Below are 26,626 nucleotides of genomic sequence, written 5' to 3' on the forward strand. Positions count from 1 at the left end.
AATGCTGTTGCAGAAAAGATACCCATGTCTGACACCCATACTTTGCAATCTAAGATAAAACTTGCCATATTCAGGATTTAGCTTCTAAACAAGGTGTCTATTAATAAATAAGAATCTCTTTGCCAACAGGTGTGCATTTGAAATAGCCGACAATATAGAGATTGACATGGGGGATCAATGCAGTGGCAGAGGAAGTTAAGAGACTTTTTAAAAGATATGCATGACTGTTGATCCATGCTGGTTAAGAGGGAATTTAAACTTGAGAGACACTTCTCAAGACGGATCACCCCTGATTAAAGGCCATGTTCCCCAACATCAAAATAATATATGTTTATCATTTTGTCCCCCTCAGGAAAGGATACCCTTTTTATAAGACAGTTTATCAGTGCAGAAACAATGGCCATGCAGGAAAACCACTGTAGTGGGGTTAAACATGACATAGTAAACATGACATGGTACCAATAAAATTATAAAAATATAAAAATGAAGAACTGCACAAAAACCCTAGGAAGATAAACCCTTCAAATAAACGAAGTACCAGGTACAACAAGATGGAATATAAAGGATAAATATGCTAAAAAGTGTATGAAATCCTTGATACATTTGGTCAAAATCTGTTTTACATGCTACATTCCCTCAAAAAAATGTGACAAACAAATGGACAAAAACAAATGACATACAACCAAACAAACTGGACCACAGTGGTCTGATTGAGTTACTCTCTTGTAGATTCATCTACACACCAATTTTCATGAGTGTAGGTAAAATAGGGTTCAGGATATTGATAGTGTAATTAAAAGATAACTGAAAATATGAAAGTCACTCAAGTATACAAAAGTAAGTTACTATGACCTACGTTTGGTATGGCTGAATTACTGTCATCGAGATATTTCCATATAAAAATCTGTATACATGTAAGCGACATAGGGTCCCAAATATTGAGGAAGTAACAAAGAAATAGCTGAAAAGACAAATACTCTGGATCAGACTTACCGGTACTAAGAAGATGTACAAGTATGGTCACAGTGGAGCTTTTATGGTACATGATCCACGGTGTTGATTTTAACCCAAAACACGCTTAGTCATTTTGTAAAATCTAATGTAAATATCAAGGATTATGAGATTATAAACACTGTGTCACAGAGCATTTTTCCATGACAGAAATTAACAAGACTTCAGCAATTCAGTTTATATTTTATTGAGTTTCATTGTCTACAAAATAAACTTCCACCTCATGCCTCATAAGTCAAGTAATTCACAGACTAGTTCAAGTGCTGCAGAAATTTTGATTGCCAAATGATCTTATAGTTCCCATACAATTTGTATTTCATTTATTCACTGGTTAAACTGTTCTAGAAATTCTGATGGACAGATAATTTTATGCTAGTTCACACTGTTCATATTTCATTTATTCACTGGTTCAAGTGCTGTAGAAATTCTGACTGCCTGATAATTTTATACCAGTTCACTCACAATTTGTATTTCATTTATTCACTGGTTCAAGTGCTGTAGAAGTACTGACTGCCAGGTAATCTTATAGTTCACCCATAATTTGCATGCATTACTTAAGCATTTATTCTCTGGTTCAAGTGCTGTAGAAATCTTTGATTGTCATATAATTTTATAATCCCCATAAAATTTGTATTTCATTATTTAAGCATCTATCTGTCAAGGTGCCACATTTTACAATTAATGCAAAATGCTGATTAAAATCATGTTCTTTTTTCATACTTACATGTATGTAAAGCAAAATTTTTGTTTTGAAAATCGAGCATGAAACATTGATATATATTTGTTACAAGTACCAGTTACATTGACAGTATGTTACCATAGTTACAATGCATGCATCTTCTCTCTCACTCATTTAGGTACTATAAGCAATTACATTTACTTGTTTATAAATCAGGTCAAACTGCAAACAGCAAAGATCCTGATCTGCCATAGCATAATGCACCTGCAGATCAGGGTCTATGTTGTTTGTTCTACTGATGACTTCAAACAAACTGCACAGACCAAGTGGGTTGGATCTGCCAGTACATTATGTGGTTGCAGATCTGGGTCTGTGCAGTTTACAGTTGGACTCAACTTGTAATAGAGTATATATGGTATAGTGTTGTCTTTGTGTCGCTGGGTGAGCTGATCCATGTATGCATTTATCTAGCGTCTTTCACCCATCACTTTCTCCTCCAATCATTTAACTGGATTGCATAATGTCATGACTTTTTTCAAGTTTACAATAAATCTAAAATGCCTTTTTTGTCATTTACCTACATTAGTTGTATGTGTGTCTGAGGTTGCTTTCGTTTCATCCATTTAATCTCTCATTTAACTGAATTATTTAACTCTAAGACTATTTGTCAGTGGATATAAAATTGAAACAACCTCATCAATCATCTACCTACATCATTGGTGTATGTGGGTTTTATTGATTTCAACCAGCCTGCACTATTCGCTCTCTTCAACATTCACCCATGGAGACATTTAAGCTGTATTATATACAATGTACCTGTGAAATGAGAACATGATTTCTGTCAGCACTTATGCTAATTATTCCTGGGCTCGGCCAATTTGAGTATTAGAGAAAGCTTGCCAGTAGCTTCCTGTGGGTCAGTGGTTCTTACTGGGGTTCTTCCTCAACTTAGTCATATTAACTAGCTGTACCTGTATAACCTCTCTTTTGCTGAGAAATAGCATTAAACAAAAAATAAATTTAAAAAAACTATCATTTCATGAAAATGTAGTGAAATAACAAGCAATCAATTTTGACTCCCAGACAATAATGTTCACAATCATTGTGGATCTACAAGCTTCACGGCAGGGATTCATGTTCACAGTCATCATGGTGATGAAAAAATGCTGTAGCACACCCACCCACCCCAAAAATGTACTGCAAAAATGACATCAGAATTATAAAAGAAATAGCATTAAACAAAAAATAAATAAATAAAACCTATCATTTCATGAAAATGTAGTGAAATACAAGAAATCAATTTTGAATGCCAGACAATCTTATAATTCTGATGTCATTTTTCAGTATGTTTATTGCGGGGGGTGGGGGGTGGGTGCTACAGCATTTTTTCATCACCACGATGACTGTGAACATGAATCCCTTCCTTCAAGCTTGTAGATGTACAATGATTGTGAACATTAATTGCTTCCTCAAAACTTATTGATCCACAATGACTATGATCATTAATCCCTTACTCAAAACTTACTGATCTTCACTGAAAGTATCTTACTTTCTTGAAACAATTAACTACATCATGTTATGCCAACATGAAAACAATGTTTAAATTCAATCCTTTCATTGTTAGAAACAGTAATTATGATTTTAAGATACATGAATTTTCAACATGAGATGAACTTTTCTGCCCAAATTCTTGATACATTGAGTATTGTGTCTCATCAGAGTTCCACAGTGACTGTACTGTACATTTTACTTGACACTGACACTGACACTAGCTCACCGACTTTAATATGGACACAAGCACACTGACTTTAATATGGACACAAGCACACTGAATTTAATATGGACACAAGCACACTGACTTTAATATCGACACAAGCACACTGAATTTAATATGGACACAAGTACACTGACTTTAATATGGACAAAAGCACACTGAATTTAATATGGACACAAGTACACTGAATTTAATATGCACACAAGCACACTGACTTTAATATGGACACAATCACACTGACTTTAATATGGACACAAGCACACTGACTTTAATATGGACAAAAGCCCACTGACTTTAATATGGACACAAGCACACTGACTTTAATATGGACACAAGCATACTGACTTTAATATGGACAAAAGCACACTGAATTTAATATGGACACAAGTACACTGATTTTAATATGGACACAAATACACTGATTTTAATATGGACACAATCACACTGACTTTAACATGGGCACAGGCACACTGACTTTAATATGAACACAAGCACACTGACTTTAATATGGACACAATCACAGTGATTTTAATATGGACATAAGCACACTGACTTTAATATGGACACAATCACACTGATTTTAATATGGACACAAGCACACTGACTTTAATATGGACACAAGCACACTGACTTTAATATGGACACAAGCACACTGACTTTAATATGGACACAAGCATACTGACTTTACTATGGACAAAAGCACACTAAATTTAATATGGACACAAGTATACTGACTTTAATATGGACACAAGTACACTGACTTTAATATGGACACAATCACACTGACTTTAACATGGGCACAGGCACACTGACTTTAATATGGACACAAGCACACTGAATTTAATATGGACACAAGTACACTGACTTTAATATGGGCACAGGCACAGGCACACTGACTTTAATATGGATACAAGTACACTGATTTTAATATGGACACAATCACACTGACTTTAATATGGACACAAGCACACTGAATTTAATATGGACACAAGTACACTGACTTTAATATGGACACAAGTACACTGACTTTAATATGGACACAATCACACTGACTTTAATATGGGCACAGGCACACTGACTTTAATATGGACACAAGTACACTGACTTTAATATGGACACAAGCACACTGATTTTAATATGGACACAGTCACACTGACTTTAACATGGGCACAGGCACACTGACTTTAATATGGACACAAGCACACTGAATTTAATATGGACACAAGTACACTGACTTTAATATGGGCACAGGCACAGGCACACTGACTTTAATATGGACACAAGTACACTGATTTTAATATGGACACAAGTACACTGATTTTAATATGGACACAAGCACACTGACTTTAATATGGACACAAGCACACTGAATTTAATATGGACACAAGCACACTGACTTTAATATGGACACAAGCACACTGACTTTAATATGGACACAAGCACACTGACTTTAATATGGACACAAGCACACTGACTTTAATATGGGCACAGGCACACTGACTTTAATATGGACACAAGTACACTGACTTTTATATGGACACAATCACACTGACTTTAATATGGGCACAAGCACACTGACTTTAATATGGAAACATTCACACTGGCTTTAATATGTACACAAGCACACTGATTTTAATATGACTGTACACTATTGAACTGAATGTGGTCATATTATGTCATCAAGAAGACAATGTATCAGATAAATCTATATTATAGCAGCTTGGATCATAATGTTGACACAGTCTGCCACAGCTGGTTAAACAGTGTAAAGAAGTGACTGTTTTCTGCCTAATGGTGGCATATTCTAATCCCAGGAGGTTAAATAGTCTACAGCATTATCTAAAAATAATTTCCTACATAATTAAATTCTCTATGGTCTTATCTAATAACAGTTTGGACCATAATGTTGACACAGTCTGACCACATCTAATTAAACTGACTACAATTATCTGTTAAACAATGTCTACATAATGTTGACACAGTCTGACCACATCTAATTAAACTGACTACAATTATCTGTTAAACAATGTCTACATAAACTGACACAGTCTGACCACATCTAATTAAATTGACTACAATTATCTGTTAAACAATGTATACATAACGTTGACACTCTCTGACCACATCTAATTAAACTGAGTACAATTATCTATTAAACAATGTCTACATAATGCTGACACAGTCTGACCACATCTAATTAAACTGACTATAATTATCTGTTAAACAATGTCTACATAATGTTGACACTCTCTGACCACATCTAACTAAACTGACTAGAATTTATGTTAAACAATGTCTACATAAACTGACACAGTCTGACCACATCTAATTAAACTGGCTACAATTATTTGTTATACAATGTCTACATAATACTGACACAGCCTGACCACATCTAATTAAACTGACTACAATTATCTGTTAAACAATGTCTACATAATGTTGACACAGTCTGACCACATCTAATTAAACTGACTACAATTATCTATTAAACAATGTCTACATAATGTTGACACAGTCTGACCACATCTAATTAAACTGACTACAATTATCTGTTAAACAATGTCTACATAATGTTGACACTCTCTGACCACATCTAATTAAACTGAGTACAATTATCTATTAAACAATGTCTACATAACCTGACACAGTCTGACCACATCTAATTAAACTGAATACAATTATCTATTAAACAATGTCTACATAATGTTGACACAGTCTGACCACATCTAATTAAACTGACTACAATTATCTGTTAAACAATGTCTACATAATGTTGACACAGTCTGACCACATCTAATTAAACTGACTACAATTATCTGTTAAACAATGTCTACATAATGTTGACAGTCTGACCACATCTAATTAAACTGACTACAATTTATCTATTAAACAATGTCTACATAATGTTGACACAGTCTGACCACATCTAATTAAACTGACTATGATTTATCTATTAAACAATGTCTACATAATGTTGACACAGTCTGACCACATCTAATTAAACTGACTACAATTATCTGTTAAACAATGTCTACATAATGTTGACACAGTCTGACCACATCTAACTAAACTGACTACAGTTATCTGTTAAACAATGTCTACATAATGTTGACACTCTCTGGCCACATCTAATTAAACTGACTACAATTATCTGTTACATAATGCTGCTCTTTGCCGACGATGCAGCCTTGACATCACACACGGAAGGTGGACTCCAGCAGCTGGTATGCTGCCTCTCCCAAGCATGTAAGGAATTTGGACTGACCATCAGTTTGAAGAAAACGAATGTCATGGCACAGGACACAGACTCCCCTCCCTCTGTCTCCATTGATGGGTACAATTTGGAAGTTGTCGAGAACTTCACATACCTCGGGTCTAACATCTCCAGCTCACTCTCCATTGATTCTGAGGTGGGCGGCAGGATTGCCAAGGCAGCAGCAGTGATGGCCAGACTTAACCAGAGGGTCTGGAACAACCCCAACCTCACAGAGAAGACCAAACTGCATGTCTACCAAGCGTGCGTGCTCAGCTCACTTCTCTACAGCAGCGAAACATGGGCCACCTATGCAAGACACGAGAGGAAACTCAACAGCTTCCACCTGAGATGTCTGCGGCGCATTCTGCACATCCAGTGGCAGGACAAAGTACCCAACACAGAGGTTCTAGAATGCGCCAGCATGGACAGCATGTTCTCCATACTCAGCGAGAGGCGCCTTCGCTGGCTCGGCCATGTCAAGAGAATGGACCCAGGTCGCATTCCCAAGGACCTGTTATATGGGGAGTTAGCAGAAGGTGCACGACCAACTGGACGACCACATCTGCACTACAAAGATGTTTGCAAGAAGGATATGAAGACAGCAAACATCAATGTCAACGACTGGGAGAGCTGTGCAAACAACCGTTCCAGCTGGCGTCTAGCTGTCAGGCAGGGACTTCAAAACGCAGAGGAAAAGAGAAGAATAAAGCAAGCTGAAAAGAGAGCTAAAAAGAAGGATAAGCAAAAGCGTACTTTGGAGCTATGCCATCGTCTCTCGTAGACGGACGGATGCCAAGAATGCTGACACAGTAATTAAACTGACTACATTTATCTCTTAAACAATGTCTACATAATGCTGACACAGTCTGACCACATCTAATTAAACTGACTACAATTATCTGTTAAACAATGTCTACATAATGCTAACACAGTCTGACCACATCTAATTAAACTGACTACAATTATCTGTTACATAATGCTGACACAGTAATTAAACTGACTACATTTATCTCTTAAACAATGTCTACATAATGCTGACACAGTCTGACCACATCTAATTAAACTGATTACAATTATCTGTTAAACAATGTCTACATAATGCTAACACAGCCTGACCACATCTAATTAAACTGACTACAATTATCGATTAAATAATGTCAACATAATGATGACACAGTCTGACCACATCTAACTAAACTGACTACATTTATCTCTTAAACAATGTCTACATAATGTTGACACAGTCTGACCACATCTAATTAAACTGACCACAATTATCTGTTAAACAATGTCTACATAATGCTAACACAGCCTGACCACATCTAATTAAACTGACTACAATTATCGATTAAACAATGTCAACATAATGATGACACAATCTGACCACATGTGATTAAATAGTCTATGGTCAGACAGCTGGGTACAAACTACACACATATTCCAAAATACTGATTAAATTGTCTGCATTCAGACATCTGGGTACAAACTACAAACATATTCCAAAATACTGATTAAATTGTGTACATTCAAATAACTGGGTACAAACTAGACATATATTCCAAAATACTGATTAAATTGTATACATTCAGACAACTAGATACAAACTACACACATATCCCTAAATACTGATTAAATTGTCTACATTCAGACAACTACACACATATCCTAAAATGGTGATTAAACTGTGTACAGTCAGACAACTAGGTACAAACTACACATGTATCCTAAAATGTTGATTAAATAGTCTATAGTCATACCATTGGGTAAAAACTAAACACTTATCTCAAGATATTGATTAAATTGTCTACAGGCAGATAACTAGGTACAAACTACACACATATCCTAAAATGTTGATTAAATAGTCTATAGTCATACCATTGGGTAAAAACTACACACATATCTCAAGATATTGATTAAATTGTCTACAGGCAGATAACTACTTGTATAAATTACACACATATCCCAAAATACAGATTTGCTGATTAAATATTCTACAGTTGGGCAACTACTTGCAAATAACATATATATCCCAAACCTCACTAAGAATATTCCATTCTATTACATATTTTATTAGGAAATTATTATGCCAATAGTTTTATATATGTTTCAAGTATGTGAAAAAACGACAAAAAAACTTATGTTTCGTTAAAAAAAAGACGATCATTAAACTTGATTCATTTAAAATTGATTTTATACAGCCGAGTCTGACAACTTCCTGTTGTACCAAATACTTCCAGCTCCTGTTAGTGAAATGAGTTGACTTTGAAGGGGAAATTAGCAGAGGAACCAGTCAGTCTGAGAAAATGACTGAACTTAAGAGAACTTAACTATTTTAAATCCAGGTAGTGTTCACATTCAACTAATTCAATTTTGCCATAGAAAATACATTAGCTGGGAACAAAGCTGGTGGTCACCATACTAAGTTTTATAACAATGATCATTATGATACCATAACCATCTCAATCAAATTTACAAAGGATTCAACTGATTTTCGGTACTAATTAAGATGCTTTTACAATATTTTACTTGTTCCTTATACTGATTTTTGAAATTTGCAGATATTAAAAATTATTATGTAGCTTTTGAAATTACAAAAACTTAATAGATCACTGTGCTTGAAATAAACCAACAATTTTTAATGTATAATAATATTAACATAAGTATAGTAAACATATGGAAATATCATAATCTTAATTCACCACATGCAGTATCATAATATGCCATTTTGAAAATGAAACATTTAGTAAACTTTTACATTCGTATAAGTCCATGGGCATAGCTACTGCCATTGCAGCACCAGCAATGTGTGGGGGAACCCATTCATGAACAAGGTCCAAAATCATAAGTTTTATTACATTCTGTTACCCATTTCCAAAATTTTATAGAGAAATATAAAAAAATCAGTTACTCCAGTGTATCATTGTGATTCCATAATTATGTATTTCTGTGTCAAAGAGAAATAGACTGCAGCCACACTTGCCATAGACCATTTTACAGTATGTCATAAAGTGACCTTTAAAAACCTATTTAAAACAGATAAATTCAATTTATTGATATCTTACCAAGAAAGATTATTTCTGTCCAAAACTATAAGATAAAAATGGCATTGTTTTGTCCACTATATTGCTGTTGTAAAGCCTGTCACAATCTGGTTATGTTCATGAATATACTTCTACCTTAAATGCGTGCTGAAAACAAAGGACTGAACCCAGAAGCTATAAGGTGCAAAAGAAGTGTGTTACAAAGGATGCATTAAAGTCCATTAATAATCACTGCTAATGTTACAAACAAATTGAATGTGTTTGTTATGCAACCAAAATAACAATCTGGTGTCGTGACCCCACCATAAAAAAAAAAATATGCCTACAACAGAAATACATAGCAGTTTGATGGAACTAAAATCATGAAACTAGAATAAAGTCTGCTGCAAAGCAGTATTTATTTCCTTGCTTTTCTCACTTATCACTAATTACTCCCCCAAATTATGCATATATGTACATGTGTCCCTACCCCCAGGGTTGTACCCCAAGGAGTAGTGGAAAAATTTCCCAAAATTTCATGTATAGACCAATCATTAAATCCCAAAATTTGAAATCTGTCTTCAGTGGTGGAAGCTGCTGTAGTGAGTTGTCAGAGCATCAGGCTCATAATCAAGGGTTACATATTGTAAGTAGACCCATGCAGGCCAGTCAGGGTCAGCTGCCTCATAGTGTGTCATTGGGAAAGGCACTAAACTCCTTTTCTTTTGGATGATATCGCAAAAAATGTGTTCAAATGCCATTCAAAACCAACCAACCAACCATTATAAATGATGTAGGAGGAATTGGTCAACATTATGTATGTACAGGCAGCACCACAAAATCCAGACATTTTTCCCCCCCAGTGTCGTGATTGATTTACCCAAAGTGGAGTGAGTTGGTGATTCAGCAATTCTTTTACTGAGAAAATATAGATCTTTTACGTCAACTTTCTAAACTGGTCCATTCTATATGGAAATATCACAAGCTGAATAAAAATATTGTGCTTAGATTTGGAGGTATCATATACATCTATGTCAGATACATTTTAAGCCCTGTAAAAAGTAATTTACAAAACAAAAAAGAAAGTACCTATAAAATCTTGACTGTAAATATGTCAACTCTAATCAAACAAATGATACTGTCATCTAACTTCCTTGTCAAAACAGAAAGCATGAAATAATTTTGGAAGTTGACCCTAAATATCCCTATTTTGACCTTCATTCGATGGAATGGTCACACATTAAGTGGATGAGTTTACTGCATCATCCAAGTATCACATTAATACAACTTCTCAAAATACAATTAAAATTTTGCATGCTAGTTATTTGTTAAGTACAACAGGAAATATTTATTAAAACTAGTGAGTGATTGTTTTGGAACAAACTGTTTATTTGGGGTTTTGATATCATGATGCTGACATTAAAAATATCTTTATAAAAACATTACAAAATGGACACATTTTTGGAGTTGCATAAGTACTCAAGCTGCAAATTTTTTGAAAATGGACAGGTTGCATACAGTTTCCAAATCTTCGAGTTTACTCACGAAATTCATTACGTATAAAAACTTCATGACACTATAAGCTCATTTGTCTCCACAATGTGACTAATAGGATGCAAGTATGAAAAGTTGGATCAAACCAACCAAAATATAGTTATACCCTTTCATTTCATCTTGGACCTTGCCCATAAAATTAAGGTCACCTAGTATCTCTTATATGAGAGTATATTCAAAGTATGGCTGTATGTCATCAACACAAAGTGATGGAAGAATTTGATATACAAGTGTAACACCTGACGGAAGAAGTCAGCTTATCATGAGCATCATTAATGAGATCACGTTTGTCTTACAAACCAATAATCAACATCCAGCCTATCATACCATGTGCCCAGAGAGTCGGGAATCTGCTCCACTTTGATATAAATTCACTGACAATATTGGATAAACAAATCTTATCTTGTTCAGCTGGGAATTTTGATAATTTGTTTGTCAGCCTGCATGTTACGTTGACCTCTCTCTCTCTCTCTCTCTCTCTCTCTCTCTCTCTCTCTGTGTATATGTGTGTGTGTGTTTCTGTTGTTATGACTGCTCCACATAGATAAAAAAATTCATTAAAAATATTATGCCATCAAATCTTATCTTAGCTATCTGTCTGTCCATATGTATGTTGACCTGCCTGCTCCACATATATAGAAATTTATTAAAAATATAAGCCCAACAAATCATATTTCAGCTATGTATCTGCCTTATGTGTGTTGATTTGCCTGTAAATGTATGTTATGTCTGTATATCCTGCTTGTACTTCATATAAATGTGTAATGTGCATGAATGTTTATCTACTTACCTACCAATTTACCTGTCTACAGTATTGCATATTGACATAAAATCAATGAAATTCAGTTCAATAATTCATTCTCATAAGCATGTTGTCAAGTACATGTTTGTAACATTTACTCAACAACATAGCATAAATATAATAAATATTGGATGATATAAACATTGATATCACACATTCAAGAATAGATATAAGAACATAGCATACATACATCTTACAAACACTGAGTGATACAAACACTGATATGGCACATTTAAGGAACATTGATACAGCAAGATAGCATACATATTACAAATAACGAGTAATACACAGATATGGTGCATTCAGGTAACATGGATACAACAACATAGCATACATATTACAAACATTAAGTGATACAAACACTGATATGGCACATTCAATGAACATGGATACAACAACATAGCATACATATTACAAATGCTGAGTGATACACAGATATGGCGCATTCATTGCACATGGATACAACAATATAGCATACATATTACAAACAATGAGTGATACAAACACTGATATGGCACATTCAAGAAACATGGATACAACAAGACAGCATACATATTACAAATACTGAGTAATACACAGATATGGTGCATTCAAGTAACATGGATACAACAATATAGCATACATATTACAAATACTAAGTGATACAAACACTGATATGGTGCATTCAAGTAACATGGATACAACAACATAGCACACATATTACAAATACTGAGTGATACAAACACTGACATGGCACATTCAAGGAACATGGATACAACAACATAGCATACATATTACAAATACTGAGTAATACACAGATATGGTGCATTCAAGTAACATGGATACAACAATATAGCATACATATTACAAATACTAAGTGATACAAACACTGATATGGTGCATTCAAGTAACATGGATACAACAACATAGCATACATATTACAAATACTGAGTGATACACAGATATGGCACGTTCAAGTAACATGGATACAACAAGACAGCATACGTATTACAAACATTTTGAGTGATACAGTGATATGGCACACTCAAGGAACATGGATACAACAACATAGCATACATATTACAAATGTTGAGCAATACATAGATGAAACTACATGTGTTTTGTTCTGACTGGACAGAAAGAACAAGTTTGATACAGCCAAGGCCATCAGACTCAGATGTTCCTATACAATATCAAATGACTTCTTTCACCCAACATGGAACAAAGTACTTCTGTGGTTTTTATTTATTACATATTCCCTTTTTTTACATTATTTTCATTTTTTAAAATCTTTACTTTTAAAAAAGGAATTAGGCATTTTGGTGTTTTATGAATTAAGATATTGTAAATCCCTGAGAAAAATCTCCATGTGAGGCACATAACTTGATCGAGGCATATATATTTTGCAGTTGTGTCATTGATCTGCCTGATTTGTTGATATGGTGTTTGAGTTTTTAAAACAACGTTGTATGGGACAGATGAATGGATTTAAACTAGTCACAGGCAAATGGATTTTTTCCTTATTTACGAAATGGAACATAGGGGGATTTTTTAAACCATGAAGTAGTCCATATGGAATATGGCTAAAGTCCATATGGAATATAGCAGTAGTCCAAATGGAATACGGCAGTACAATAGTCCATATGGAATACAGCAGTAGTCCAAATGAAATATGGCAGTACAATAGTCTATATGGAATATGGCAGTAGTCCATATGGAATATGGCAATAAAATAGTCCACATGGAATATAACAGTAGCCCAAATGGAATATGGCAACATATTATCTTCTACTTGAACAGTTGGAAACATTTCAAATTTATGCAAATATACACTTCTGTGTTCAAGTCTCAGTGATGAATAAGTCCCAACAACATCATAATGATATCTAATTCTTCTAAATCATCCTGCTGCTGTTGCTTTCTGTGATACATCTACCTTTATGCAGCACACGTTTCATCAGTTTAATCCTTATTCCTCAGAAATATTAATACTCAAATTGAATCTTCCTCCATTTAAACCTGCTTCTTATACAAAATATTTAAATCCACAGACCATATTTTGTAAACTCTAAAGCAGAAATGAGCCATTTAGGACTTTTATATGTACAATATCTCTTCTCTGTGTGGGAAAGAGATCAATGGGTGCAAAGTTCAGAAGGTTTTGTTCTTTGGTTTCATAGACCTTTTTGTTAAGGTCATTGTGCCCAGAATTCATCACTTTGTGACAATCTGCAAACTATCTGAAGTTAAAGTAATGTAGCTTTTGATATTGTTCCTTAATTTAATTATCTGTCTATTGCTATTTTGTAACTATTAACAGTATCTAGTTCAAGGTACAAACCACCCCATTTCATGACAGTAGCCAGGGAGCATTCTAACCATAACTGACCCTCAGTATTTCTGACAGTCTGGATTTTGAAAATTTTCAAAACAAGATTTCAGTGTAAGTTTAAATTGTCTCCAGCCATTGCATAGATTCAGACTGATGACTGCTTGCCAGAACCACTCAATACTGTTACTGTCTGGGTCTAATTCTAATACTGGTTTAATGTCAGTTAGATTCCTCATATGATGTACAAACATAATACCATCATACCCTTGTGACTTTAAGCCTAATATACAGACACCTTTGTTGTTATCATTATCATCACTATCACTTTTTAATAATGACAATAAATTCCAGAAAATGACATTGGCATACTAAGATAAATTTTCAAAGTGAAACCAACTTAATTTTATACCTCTTGAGCTCCTGAGTAATCCAAGCGAAATCAATTAACATCTTTAATCCTGTCAAAATTACTTTTCATTATATATAGTACAGACTCTAATCCATCTTAAAACCTTTAAGCACCAAAGCATAACATACCTTGTGGCTGTAATGTTTATTGTTTTGTGCTGATTGGGTTCTTTTATAACTCAATCATAATCAGTTAATGTCTTTAATCCTTCTGAATTACTCTGCTCACATACAGTATAATCCACCAAGATGAATTTCAAACAATGAAGCCTGCTGACCATGCCAACAGGATCAAAGGGTGAATATTGTTGTTGTTGTGGGGTTTAACGCCATTTTTCAGCACGATAGGCTATACATGGTGGAGGAAGAACCCGGGAAACCCCGGAAAGAACCACCGACCCATGAGAAGCTACTGGCAAGCTTTCTCACATGCTCACATTGGCTGAATCTTAGACTCGAACCGCCGCAGACAGAGGTGAGATGGCAGTGATCCGTAACAAAGAGCGCTTTAGACCACTCGGCCACTCGGGGCCCCAAAGGGTGAATATAGCAACTACATTATTTTGCCATGCTGAAGCAAATTCAGTCACATGATCACAGGCAGTATTACTATAAATATACCACAATGTAACCAGAATGTGAAGAAAAAAAAATGTGGAAAAATTACATCTTCACATATAATTTTGCATCCTTGGGAGATTTCATTGACTGACAGAATGGATGGGAGATACCCTTAAAATTGGGAGAAAAACCCTATGGTTACATTTTTAAAAGAAGCAGAAGGTATTTTCAAAGTGAAATGGTTTCATCACTCAAACTTGATCTCATTATAAAGTCCAGAAAAAGATCAAATTACTTTAAAAATGACAATTTCTCATGTGTGTTTTTATCTAATGTTAATACAAAATATTAAGGAATACATAATTAAACCTAGTGTGTATTGGGGTAACTGCTACAACTTGACAGAGAAAATAAGAATTATGTTAATACATAATTATCACTGTGAAATAAAAAGTTATGACCACATTTTAGACATCATAAAGTGGCAAACTTCAGGACAAACATCCAGTCCCTTGTTAGACATCATAAAGTGGCAAACTTCAGGACAAACATTCAGTCCCTTGGTAGACATCATAAAGTGGCATACTTCAGGACAAACATCCAGTCCCTTGTTAGACATCATAAAATGGCAAACTTCAGGACAAACATCCAGTCCCTTGTTAGACTCATAAAGTGGCAAACTTCAGGACAAACATCCAGTCCCTTGGTAGACATCATAAAGTGGCAAACTTCAGGACAAACATCCAGTCCCTTGGTAGACATCATAAAGTGGCAAACTTCAGGACAAACATCCAGTCCCTTGTTAGACTCATAAAGTGGCAAACTTCAGGACAAACATCCAGTCCCTTGGTAGACATCATAAAGTGGCAAACTTCAGGACAAACATCCAGTCCCTTGGTAGACATCATAAAGTGGCAAACTTCAGGACAAACATCCAGTCCCTTGTTAGACTCATAAAGTGGCAAACTTCAGGACAAACATCCAGTCCCTTGTTAGACATCATAAAGTGGCAAACTTCAGGACAAACATTCAGTCCCTTGTTAGACATCATAAAGTGGCATACTTCAGGACAAACATCCAGTCCCTTGTTAGACATCATAAAATGGCAAACTTCAGGACAAACATCCAGTCCCTTGTTAGACATCATAAAGTGGCATACTTCAGGACAAACATCCAGTCCCTTGTTAGACATCATAAAGTGGCAAACTTCAGGACAAACATCCAGTCCCTTGTTAGACATCATAAAGTGGCAAACTTCAGGACAAACATCCAGTCCCTTGTTAGACATCATAAAGTGGCAAACTTCAGGACAAACATCCAGTCCCTTGTTAGACATCATAAAGTGGCAAACTTCAGGACAAACATCCAGTCCCTTGTTAGACATCATAAAATGGCATACTTCAGGACAAACATCCAGTCCCTTGTTAGACATCATAAAGTGGCATACTTCAGGACAAACATCCAGTCCTTTGTTAGACATCATAAAGTGGCATACTTCAGGACAAACATTCAGTCCCTTGTTAGACATCATAAAGTGGCATACTTCGGGACAAACATCCAGTCCCTTGTTAGACATCATAAAGTGGCAAACTTCAGGACAAACATCCAGTCCCTTGTTAGACATCATAAAGTGGCAAACTTCAGGACAAACATCCAGTCCCTTGTTAGACATCATAAAGTGGCAAACTTCAGGACAAACATCCAGTCCCTTGGTAGACATCATAAAGTGGCATACTTCAGGACAAACATCCAGTCCCTTGTTAGACATCATAAAGTGGCATACTTCAGGACAAACATCCAGTCCCTTGTTAGACATCATAAAATGGCAAACTTCAGGACAAATATTCAGTCCCTTGTTAGACATCATAAAGTGGCATAGTTCAGGATAAACATTCAGTCCCTTGTTAGACATCATAAAATGGCAAACTTCAGGACAAACATCCAGTCCCTTGTTAGACATCATAAAGTGGCATACTTCAGGACAAACATCCAGTTCCTTGTTAGACATCATAAAGTGGCATACTTCAGGACAAACATTCAGTCCCTTGTTAGACATCATAAAATGGCAAACTTCAGGACAAACATCCAGTCCCTTGTTAGACATCATAAAGTGGCATAGTTCAGGACAAACATCCAGTCCCTTGTTAGACATCATAAAGTGGCATAGTTCAGGACAAACATCCAGTCCTTTGTTAGACATCATAAAGTGGCATACTTCAGGACAAACATCCAGTCCCTTGATAGACATCATAAAGTGGCATACTTCAGGACAAACATCCAGTCCCTTGTTAGACATCATAAAGTGGCATACTTCAGGACAAACATTCAGTCCCTTTTTAGACATCATAAAATGGCATACTTCAGGACAAACATCCAGTCACTTGTTAGACATCATAAAGTGGCAAACTTCAGGACAAACATCCAGTCCCTTGTTAGACATCATAAAGTGGCATAGTTCAGGACAAACATTCAGTCCCTTGTTAGACATCATAAAGTGGCATACTTCAGGACAAACATCCAGTCCCTTGTTAGACATCATAAAGTGGTATACTTCAGGAAAAAGAGCTAATCCCTTGTTAGACACAATAAAATGGCATACTTCTGGATGAATATTTGATCACTTTTTAGCATCTTAAGGTGACTGCTGATGTAACACCATTTAAATACAACTTTTCTCAAAATAAATCGATATATCAAACAAGATTTTGATGTGGATATTATTATCATACCTACCATAACAGTGTGTCATACTAAAAACATGATTGTTTTTACTCCCAAGCCCTCTGAAAGGTATGTTTAAAAATAAATGATTTTCAGTAATCTTTGGGGGGACAAAATACCACTTCAAATGCCCATTGCATGTATAAACAGTAAACAGTCCTGCTTAGAGGTCATCTAAAACTAGTATTGGTGCTGGCTATACAGCACTTTGTCACTGAAGCAATTAAGAGGCAAGAAAACGAGATATAAACAGCAATCATTTCATTCATTACCCACCTGGCTGACACTAGGTAGGGGGAGAGCCAACTGTCCTAATTGTGAAGTTCACAAAGTAAAACAAACCTACATGTAATTTATTTTAAATTATAGGTAAATCAATGAGATGCTAGCTCTGTGCTTAAGAATAAAAGTTATTACACATCATCGACCTGAATGAGAATGTTTCAGTCATCTGTATTCAAGGTTATAGGCAAGAACAGCAATACATTTTAGAACTCCTGCCTGATGGAGTTTTACTTTGTGAAGCAAAGTAGTAAAGAGGAGCATTTAATTCTTTGCACATCTGGAAATATTGATCTAACACATTCTGGAGTATATGGCGTCCATCAAAATAGCAACAATATCTGGTATAACGGTACCAATTGCGCAAGTCCAGGTGGGCGGAGCTTAAGGTGTATGGAACATTGTATTCAGAATTAAAGAACAACACTAGCTGTGATTGGTGCATTATGTAAGAGTTGTACTTTCTGTTTGGCTTAAAAAAATGTTGAGCCTCTTGGCAACATGCGAGTTTGTGTTAATTTCTATCTAGATCATATTTTGTATTTTTTATGATTTTTTTAAAATATGGTACACATGGCTGAAAATGTGCTTGTTGTGACTAGATAACTCTTACCCCTGTCTAGTTCCAGTAGAGTTATCTCTCTTAAATGCAATGGAGTACCTGGTTATGTCATTGTCAAATTGACAATCTAGCATTGTTCTATATAACAGTGTGTGACATGCATGCCCAAGTAGGACAGAAAGTATATTTATTTCACAAAACATTAGCATTGAGGTATATGGAAAAACAATTGGTACCGTGATACCATCTGTATAAAACACATTCAACACACTGAATTTAATGTTCAGATTAGTTCTCTTTACTTTTATTCATTATCTTAATCTTGTTAAAATACTAACTATTAACAGATGCATGCTTTTCAGGATGAATTTAAAACAGATTGATTGAAAGATAAAAATAACCACATGCTCATGTTGGCACAGTTGATTTGTGTCGATAAAGCATTAACACCAGTTCTGGACTGAGGTGTTTATTACTGATGTATTACCTGTAAATCCACCATTAAACATGAAAATATTATGTCACCTCTCCCTCCTTCCCCAAATGAAATGGTCAGTGCCAAATGTCATGGAAATCTCATTATCAGTCTAATACATCAAAATGCAGTACCCACAATGCTAACATTATTGTAGTCAAGAGCAACAGTTCTGGACAGGTTTGGCTCAGAGAATCCACAGGGAAGTTTGAACATGAGTATTTTCCATTCTCAGTGATTGCAAAGATGAACACTAATGACGCTTGCATTGCCTCCAAACCCCCTAATGAACTAGTGATAGTAGCCAAGATTGCATCTAATTAAGCCTACATGCATGTGTATGTATGTATGTATGTATGTGTGTGTGTGCGTGTGTGTGTGTGTGTGTGTGTGTGTGTGTGTATATATATAATGTCCAATGAATTAGAATGACAGAACTTGGTGTGTGTTTTATAGTTAATGTCAGTGTGGTTGCAATTATACAGTGTTTGAATATTGTGATGATGTGTAATGATACTATGACTGCCATCTATTTTTTTTCTTTGTACGTGTATTAAATGCTTTGAAGAAAACAGACAAGTCATTTCTTTTATTTTCTGATTTGAATTTCCAGTCATTTTCTACAGGATTATACAAAATAAAAGTGTATTTTCAATGGAACGGTGTCACATTTTTTGGGACACATTTTGAATCTCAACCCCAAACACACACACACACATACACACACACACACACAGAGACACTATCTGGGAATGTGGCAGGTATGTATTATCTCTGGACAACACAAATTTGACTGAGAGGTACCTCATCCAATCCTGAAGGCAATTTTCTGCATTTACCTATCATAACTTAACACAGTGATAATAGGAAGTGACCAAGTCACCAGGCTTTGTTTTTTGTTTGTAACTACAAATGACCAAAGCATGATCCTCATTGATTGATAAATCACCTTGTCAGTTTTAGCTTGCAGTTTGGTTAGCTGACAATGGACTCAGAAAAACTTAACTGACGAGATGGCAAAAGGGGGCAATGGTCTTCTTTGATCAGGAGAAAGCATTTGATAGAACTGAACACAAATATGTACAGAAGGGTCTTGAAAAATACGGCTTCAGAAATATTTTTGTAAAATGGACAAAAATCCTGTACAGTGGAATAACCTCTAGAGTACAGGTAAATGGGGCAATAATGCATGAATTTGATATACAAAGATCGGTGAGACAGGGATGCCACCTATTGATGCTATTATACATAATAGCAATTTAAATCTTAAGTCATAAAATAAGAAATAACCAGAATATTAAGGGAATTAAAATCCAAAACCTAAAATATAAAATAAAAATGATCCAACATGCAGATGATTGTAGAAAATTTATCAAAGATGAAAACTCAATCCAACACTTAAGAAAAGAATTTGGAAAATTTGGAAAGGCCTCTGGCTCAAAAATTAACCATGAGAAGACAGAAATATTCACAACAGGAAACTGGCGAGGGAAACACACTGGTCTCCCTCCCCACCTGATCAAAGAAAAGGTCAAAGCCCTAGGGATAACCTTCAGCCATCATGCACATATAGAAAACTATAAATATATGAAAACAAAAATGAAAGAAAACATAGACAACTGGGCACTTATGCCACTATGTTCAATAGAGCGGGCACAAATGGTCAAAACATATATGTCTAGCAATGTCAATTTTATAATGAAATCATTAGATCTCGATAATAAACAAAAGAAATTGGACAAAAAAATTATGCAACATATCTGGGATAAAAAGATGCACTATTTGAAAAAAGAGACACTATATAAGGCTACCTATAGGGGAAGTTTGGGAATACCTGACCCCATAATAATTAAAACAGCAAATATTAATGACAGGATTAAAAAATTAAAAATGAACCCAACTTTTGCTTGGGAGGCACTGTATATATTGTGGCTAGGATTCACTCTAAGGAAATGCCCTGACATATACAGAAATAAGCAATTAACAAAAAATTAGAAACCCCAAGGAAATACATACATAGAGAATACAAAAAAATGATAATGAAAATGAGGGACAAAAAAAGAAATATGGGAGAAAAAAAATGAAAAGCATCTGAAGTTATAAGACCTGAATTAAGTAAAAATAGCAAATGCAAAGTTGAAGAAAAAAACCAAGAATAGATTGGCCAAACACATGGAAGATACAGGCAGAGATTAAGTCCCTTAAGGTATATGAAGTATTATGTACAAATACCCCCATGATGTTTGACTGACTGGAGAAGTAGCAATAACAAGACACATGATATGGACAATGCCCAGGTGTACAAAATGGCCAATTTCACAAAATATCACACAATAACACAATGTGAAGTAAGAAAGGAGGAAAGGATAAATTTAATAATTAAAATTTGTCAAAAAGGAGATATCGAAGAGACAATTTGTTATACCTAGATGGACTAAAAGATAAGAATTTGAATTTAGAGGTAATAAATTAGATAGTAAAGACAATGTTTAAATGTGGGCAAGTGATAAGACTAAGACAATAAATAATTCAAAAGACAAATAAAAACAATATGGACCTATACCTAGGAGGACCTGAGAGGGCCGCTGTGGGCAATGGGACTTGGTTGACTGGCTGTTTAGGGGCAGTACCAGCCGAAGCATGGGCCGAGGCCCTTTCCTCACATGCAGAGAGTTCAGGACTTCCAAGGAGAAAATAGAAATTTTAAAATATAGTAAATGTTCTATGTCTCACTATAAATATTAAAACACTAACAAATAAAAACAACAACAAACAGGGAAACCAAAGATGCTAACCAAAAGAACTTTTAAAAAATTATTATTTTTCCCTCTCTTTTTCTCTAAATCAAAATACAGATGGGTTACAGGGAACTGCAACCTTGGGAGAAGTATAGAGCATAGATACTACAGAGCTATGTCACATGGCACTATGTAAAGTGGAAAGGCCTGGAGAGAAGTTCTAGAAAACCTCACACATAGAACAGCAGAGGGGGTGAACAGACCAAGGTGAATCCCAAATTTAAAAGCTTCTACGAGAAAATTCTCCGTGGAAACCTTTATTTTCAATTCCAAAGGCTGCTACGGGTGGCTATTTTCAATCGGACAGACTACACATGACCATGCGTGTATCATAAAAACATAGGTGCGCAGGGAAATTTATTTTTTAAAATATTTGATCGAGACCGACCCGTAATTTTTTTATCATTATTGAATTAAAATCACTTGCATATTAAATACTCATGAGTGTCAGAGAACCACATTCTGCTAGATTAGTGTGAGAATGACTAGAAGCAATAAAACAGTACCTTCATGTGAGAGAGTCAGTTAAAAGAAAAATACAATTAATTGAGGATACAAAACATGGATTCAGAGAACTATCGACAGAATTATTTAAACCAGTAACTGAAACCACCGAAAAAGTTTTACTTGGAGATGTCAAAGATCCTGAAGTAAGAAAACATGGTATTCTTCCGGTGTTAAAACAAATTGAAGAACAAACTCGACCTCAGCCTGCACCTGTACCTGCACCTGCACCTGCGCATGGACTAGCGGTTAAACTTAAACCTAAAATTAAGTTTAAACCTAAGGCTGGACTTAAACCTAAATCTGGTAAACCTCAAGCTGAGGCCGAAGAAGAATTTGAAGATATAGAGGAACAAACCACTGGTAAAATTTCTGGAATCGAAAAATTTACCGATGATGCTATTAATAAAATAAGATCGTTAAAACCTGCTGATTTAATTAAATATATCGGAGATAATTATGATCATGATAAACGAAAAGATATTTTCAAATCTGAATAAGCCGATAATGTATCTCGTGAAGAATGGGCAAGATGGATATATTATGTGTATAAAGGTGTTAATCGTGTCTCTCAATCTGATCCTGAATACGTTGGTTTTATCAATGCGGTAAATTTTTATTCATCACAACCTCAACCATTATCGTTACCAAAACCAGTACCTCCACCTGTATAAATCCAACGAAAACAAATATTAAAACCTGGAAAAGTACTACCTAACCCCGAAGAATATTTTACCGAAGATGCTCTAGACGTTTTTGAAAATCGGGAAAATTTACTTCAAATTGCCGCGCATGGTTATGATCAAAAAGATAAATATTTAAAATCAGAATATAGTGAAAAAGTAAAACCTAGTAATTGGATCTCTGCCACATATTTTGCTGCTATGAGGAAAACTGTTGACCCAAATGATCCAGGTTATAAACAATTTAAAGAAAAAGTAATTGGGCTACAAAAACAACCTGAGAAGGAAGAAGAATTTCAAGATGCACCAGATAAAACCCAAGAAGAATTTTATGATTTATCAAGAGATATTCTTCAAGAACAATCACAGGGTGCTACCGGCAGTGGTTACAATTCTATCTGCCCCGACAGTGTTGTCAACGATGTATCTCGGTTAGAGGTTCTTATTGGAGGAAAACGAGCGGGAAATAACTCACGAGAAATAACCAACAAGGCAGCTGATATTTGTCAACGATTATTTCGCGGTGGCATCGTAGATGTTCACGTTTATAGAAATCTTATCTCGGAAATCATCGATGATTACAGCGACTAATTGTTAAATAAAGAATTATTTAAATAAAGATGATCATTCACAAGCATCATCGTAGACCAGTACAATCTCGAGTGGTAAATGCTCGGTTGCCCATGTACAAATTTACTCACGGGAATGGACTTGGTGAAGTTGCTAAAGGTTTTGTTACGAGAATAGCTCCTAAAGCTGGAGATTTTCTAAAACAATTGGCCATGAAAGCCATGGGAGTTGTTCATGATAAGGTTGTTTCTACTGTTGGTGATTTTGCTGGTAAAGCTATTGGTACCATCAAAGACAGATTAATGAATTTAGTAGGTAAAGGAAAAAAACCAATCGCAGCTCCGGTTAAATTACCTAGCACTGCGGTAATGCCTAGCGACGTTAGTAAGATAATAAATGGTGCAGCAAATCAAAAATTAGTAGAATTAGCAAATCAGGAAACAAATAAATTAACAAATCAGGAAGTTAATAAAATAATAAATCAGGAAGTTAATAAAATGGTAAATCGAGAAATCAATCAACCAATAAATACTAACTTTATATCAGGCAGCGGTCTTCGTTTTAGAAGATGATCTTTATAATAAAATGTTTGCACGGACATCTAATGAGGCATTTGACATAGATGAACCAATAAGCAAAGATACGTCAGTGCGTGATTATCAGTATTATTTGTACGACGCGGTGACGCCAAACACTGAAAATCGAGTTGAAGTTCAGGTTCATGATACAACCAGATATTTTCTACCATCTGAGGCATTTACCAAGGTTGTAGGTTAAATTTTAAAACTTGACAATACCACCTATGACACAAATTTCAAAACTGGATTTGTTAACAACAGTATTATAGCGTTATTTAAAAGCGCCACGTATATGATTGATGGAAGAGAAATTGAATCAATTACTAATAATGTTGATATTGCTACGACAATTATAGGTCTAGCTAGGTACTCAGATGATTTTATTAGATCGGCTGGTCCAAGTATGATGTTTGCCAAGGATAATATTGATAAGGCTGATCATGTGCAGTATGTTGTAGGACGACCAAGAAATAATGCTAATGACGCTGACGCTGATGTGGAGCCAGTGGTTAAAAATATTAACAAAGATTTTAATCTAGGTTTTGCTACACACAAAGCTATGTTACAAGGTGCTCATAATAGATTTTCCTGCGCAATTCCATTATCTCATATATTTGGATTTTGCAGAAATTTTAGAAAGGTAATTTTTGGAGCCAAACACACAATTGTCTTTTTTCGAAAAGGTAACAGTGATGAAGCACTTTGGCGAACAGGTGGTGAAGCCGGTAAAGTAGTATTATCTAAACTTACCCTGTGGATGCCAGCAATGACTCCATCAATAATTGAAGAACAAAAACTACTTTCTTTTATGGATCAAGGTGGTAAATCAGTAATGTCGTGGCTAAACCTGCTGATGTAAATATTAACGGTATTTTTACTTGGCGTATTGCATCACAACAGGGTGTTTCCGCACCCAGACACAAAATGCTAACAGATATGATCAGTTTCATAGTCACATGATATTTGATGCTTTTGGCGCTAGCGAAGTATCATTGAGAATAAATGGACAAGAACCATCTGAAGAAATATCGATAAATTTTGAGCATTATTCAGTAGCTCATGTATATCATCGCTTGTTAAGTTTTATGGGGCGAGATCAAAATATTGACACAGGATTACAAATATCGCAGTTAGATTGTATAACTCGTTACCCGATCTATTATTTTTCACTAGAACATCTCGATCTGATAAAACAATCTGTCGTTGATACACATTTTAAAGCTAGAATTAATACGGCTGGCGCAGCTAGGGCAATCGCAGTTATTCTTAGAGATAGAACTATGCTTCTTGAGGGTATTAGCGGCCGAATGAGAGTCATTGATGCACCGGTGGAAAAAATGTGATCTAAATTTACATCAACCTGATAACTATAAAATGTCATACGATCACGTTAGTGTCACTCTGACTCCGGGTCAAATAAAAAAACTTCAATCAAATATAACAAAAACCTGCTGGGTAAAATTAACGTTAAAAATGCGCAGATTCAAGGTGGACCAAATAAATCAGTGTTAACTAAAACTCAGCATAAACATTTTACCAAAGCTAAATCGGCAAATATTGGCGTCCACGTTGATCTTAGTCCGAGCATCATCAAAGACATGGTCAAAGTTGGTGGATTTTTTCCACTTCTCGCTGCTATTCCAGCATTAATTGCTGCAGCTGCGCCAGCCTTAGCAAAAGTGGCCACATTAGGTGCTGCTAGTGCAGCTGGTGGAATGGCACTAAAGAAAGTAGTAGGAGGAAAATATAGTAAAAAAAAAGGACGTGGTCTGAGATTGCCAGGAACATATCTGGGAAAAGGCCTGAGATTACCAGGAACATATCTACAACATGGTTGCGGCCTGAGGCAACCAGGAACATACCTGTGACACCGATGTCAAATTTAGATTTATCTAACGAAGTAAAAAATAAAAAAATAAAATTCTTTAGAGGCGTATTTATGCAACATCAATTACCTGTCAAACCAAACCGTAACGAGACGGGCATAAAATATCTAGATTCAAGTATTGGTCCAGGAACACACTGGGTCGCTTACGCGATAAATCCACGCGAAATAATTTACTTTGACTCATATGGG

At 35.3% G+C, this 26,626-nt stretch overlaps 1 protein-coding gene across 4 annotated transcripts in view; it reads right to left on the reverse strand.

The window, feature by feature from the left end:
• Window positions 1-26,626, reverse strand: part of LOC149802992 (UBX domain-containing protein 8-like) — an 86,555-nt gene that overhangs the window by 6,595 nt on the left and 53,334 nt on the right. The gene's annotated exons all lie outside the window — the stretch shown is intronic.

The sequence above is a fragment of the Sinohyriopsis cumingii genome, chromosome 3, assembly GCF_028554795.1.
Source record: "Sinohyriopsis cumingii isolate HCF-2022 chromosome 3, ASM2855479v2, whole genome shotgun sequence".
In the NCBI taxonomy this organism is placed as follows: Eukaryota; Metazoa; Mollusca; class Bivalvia; order Unionida; family Unionidae; genus Sinohyriopsis; species Sinohyriopsis cumingii.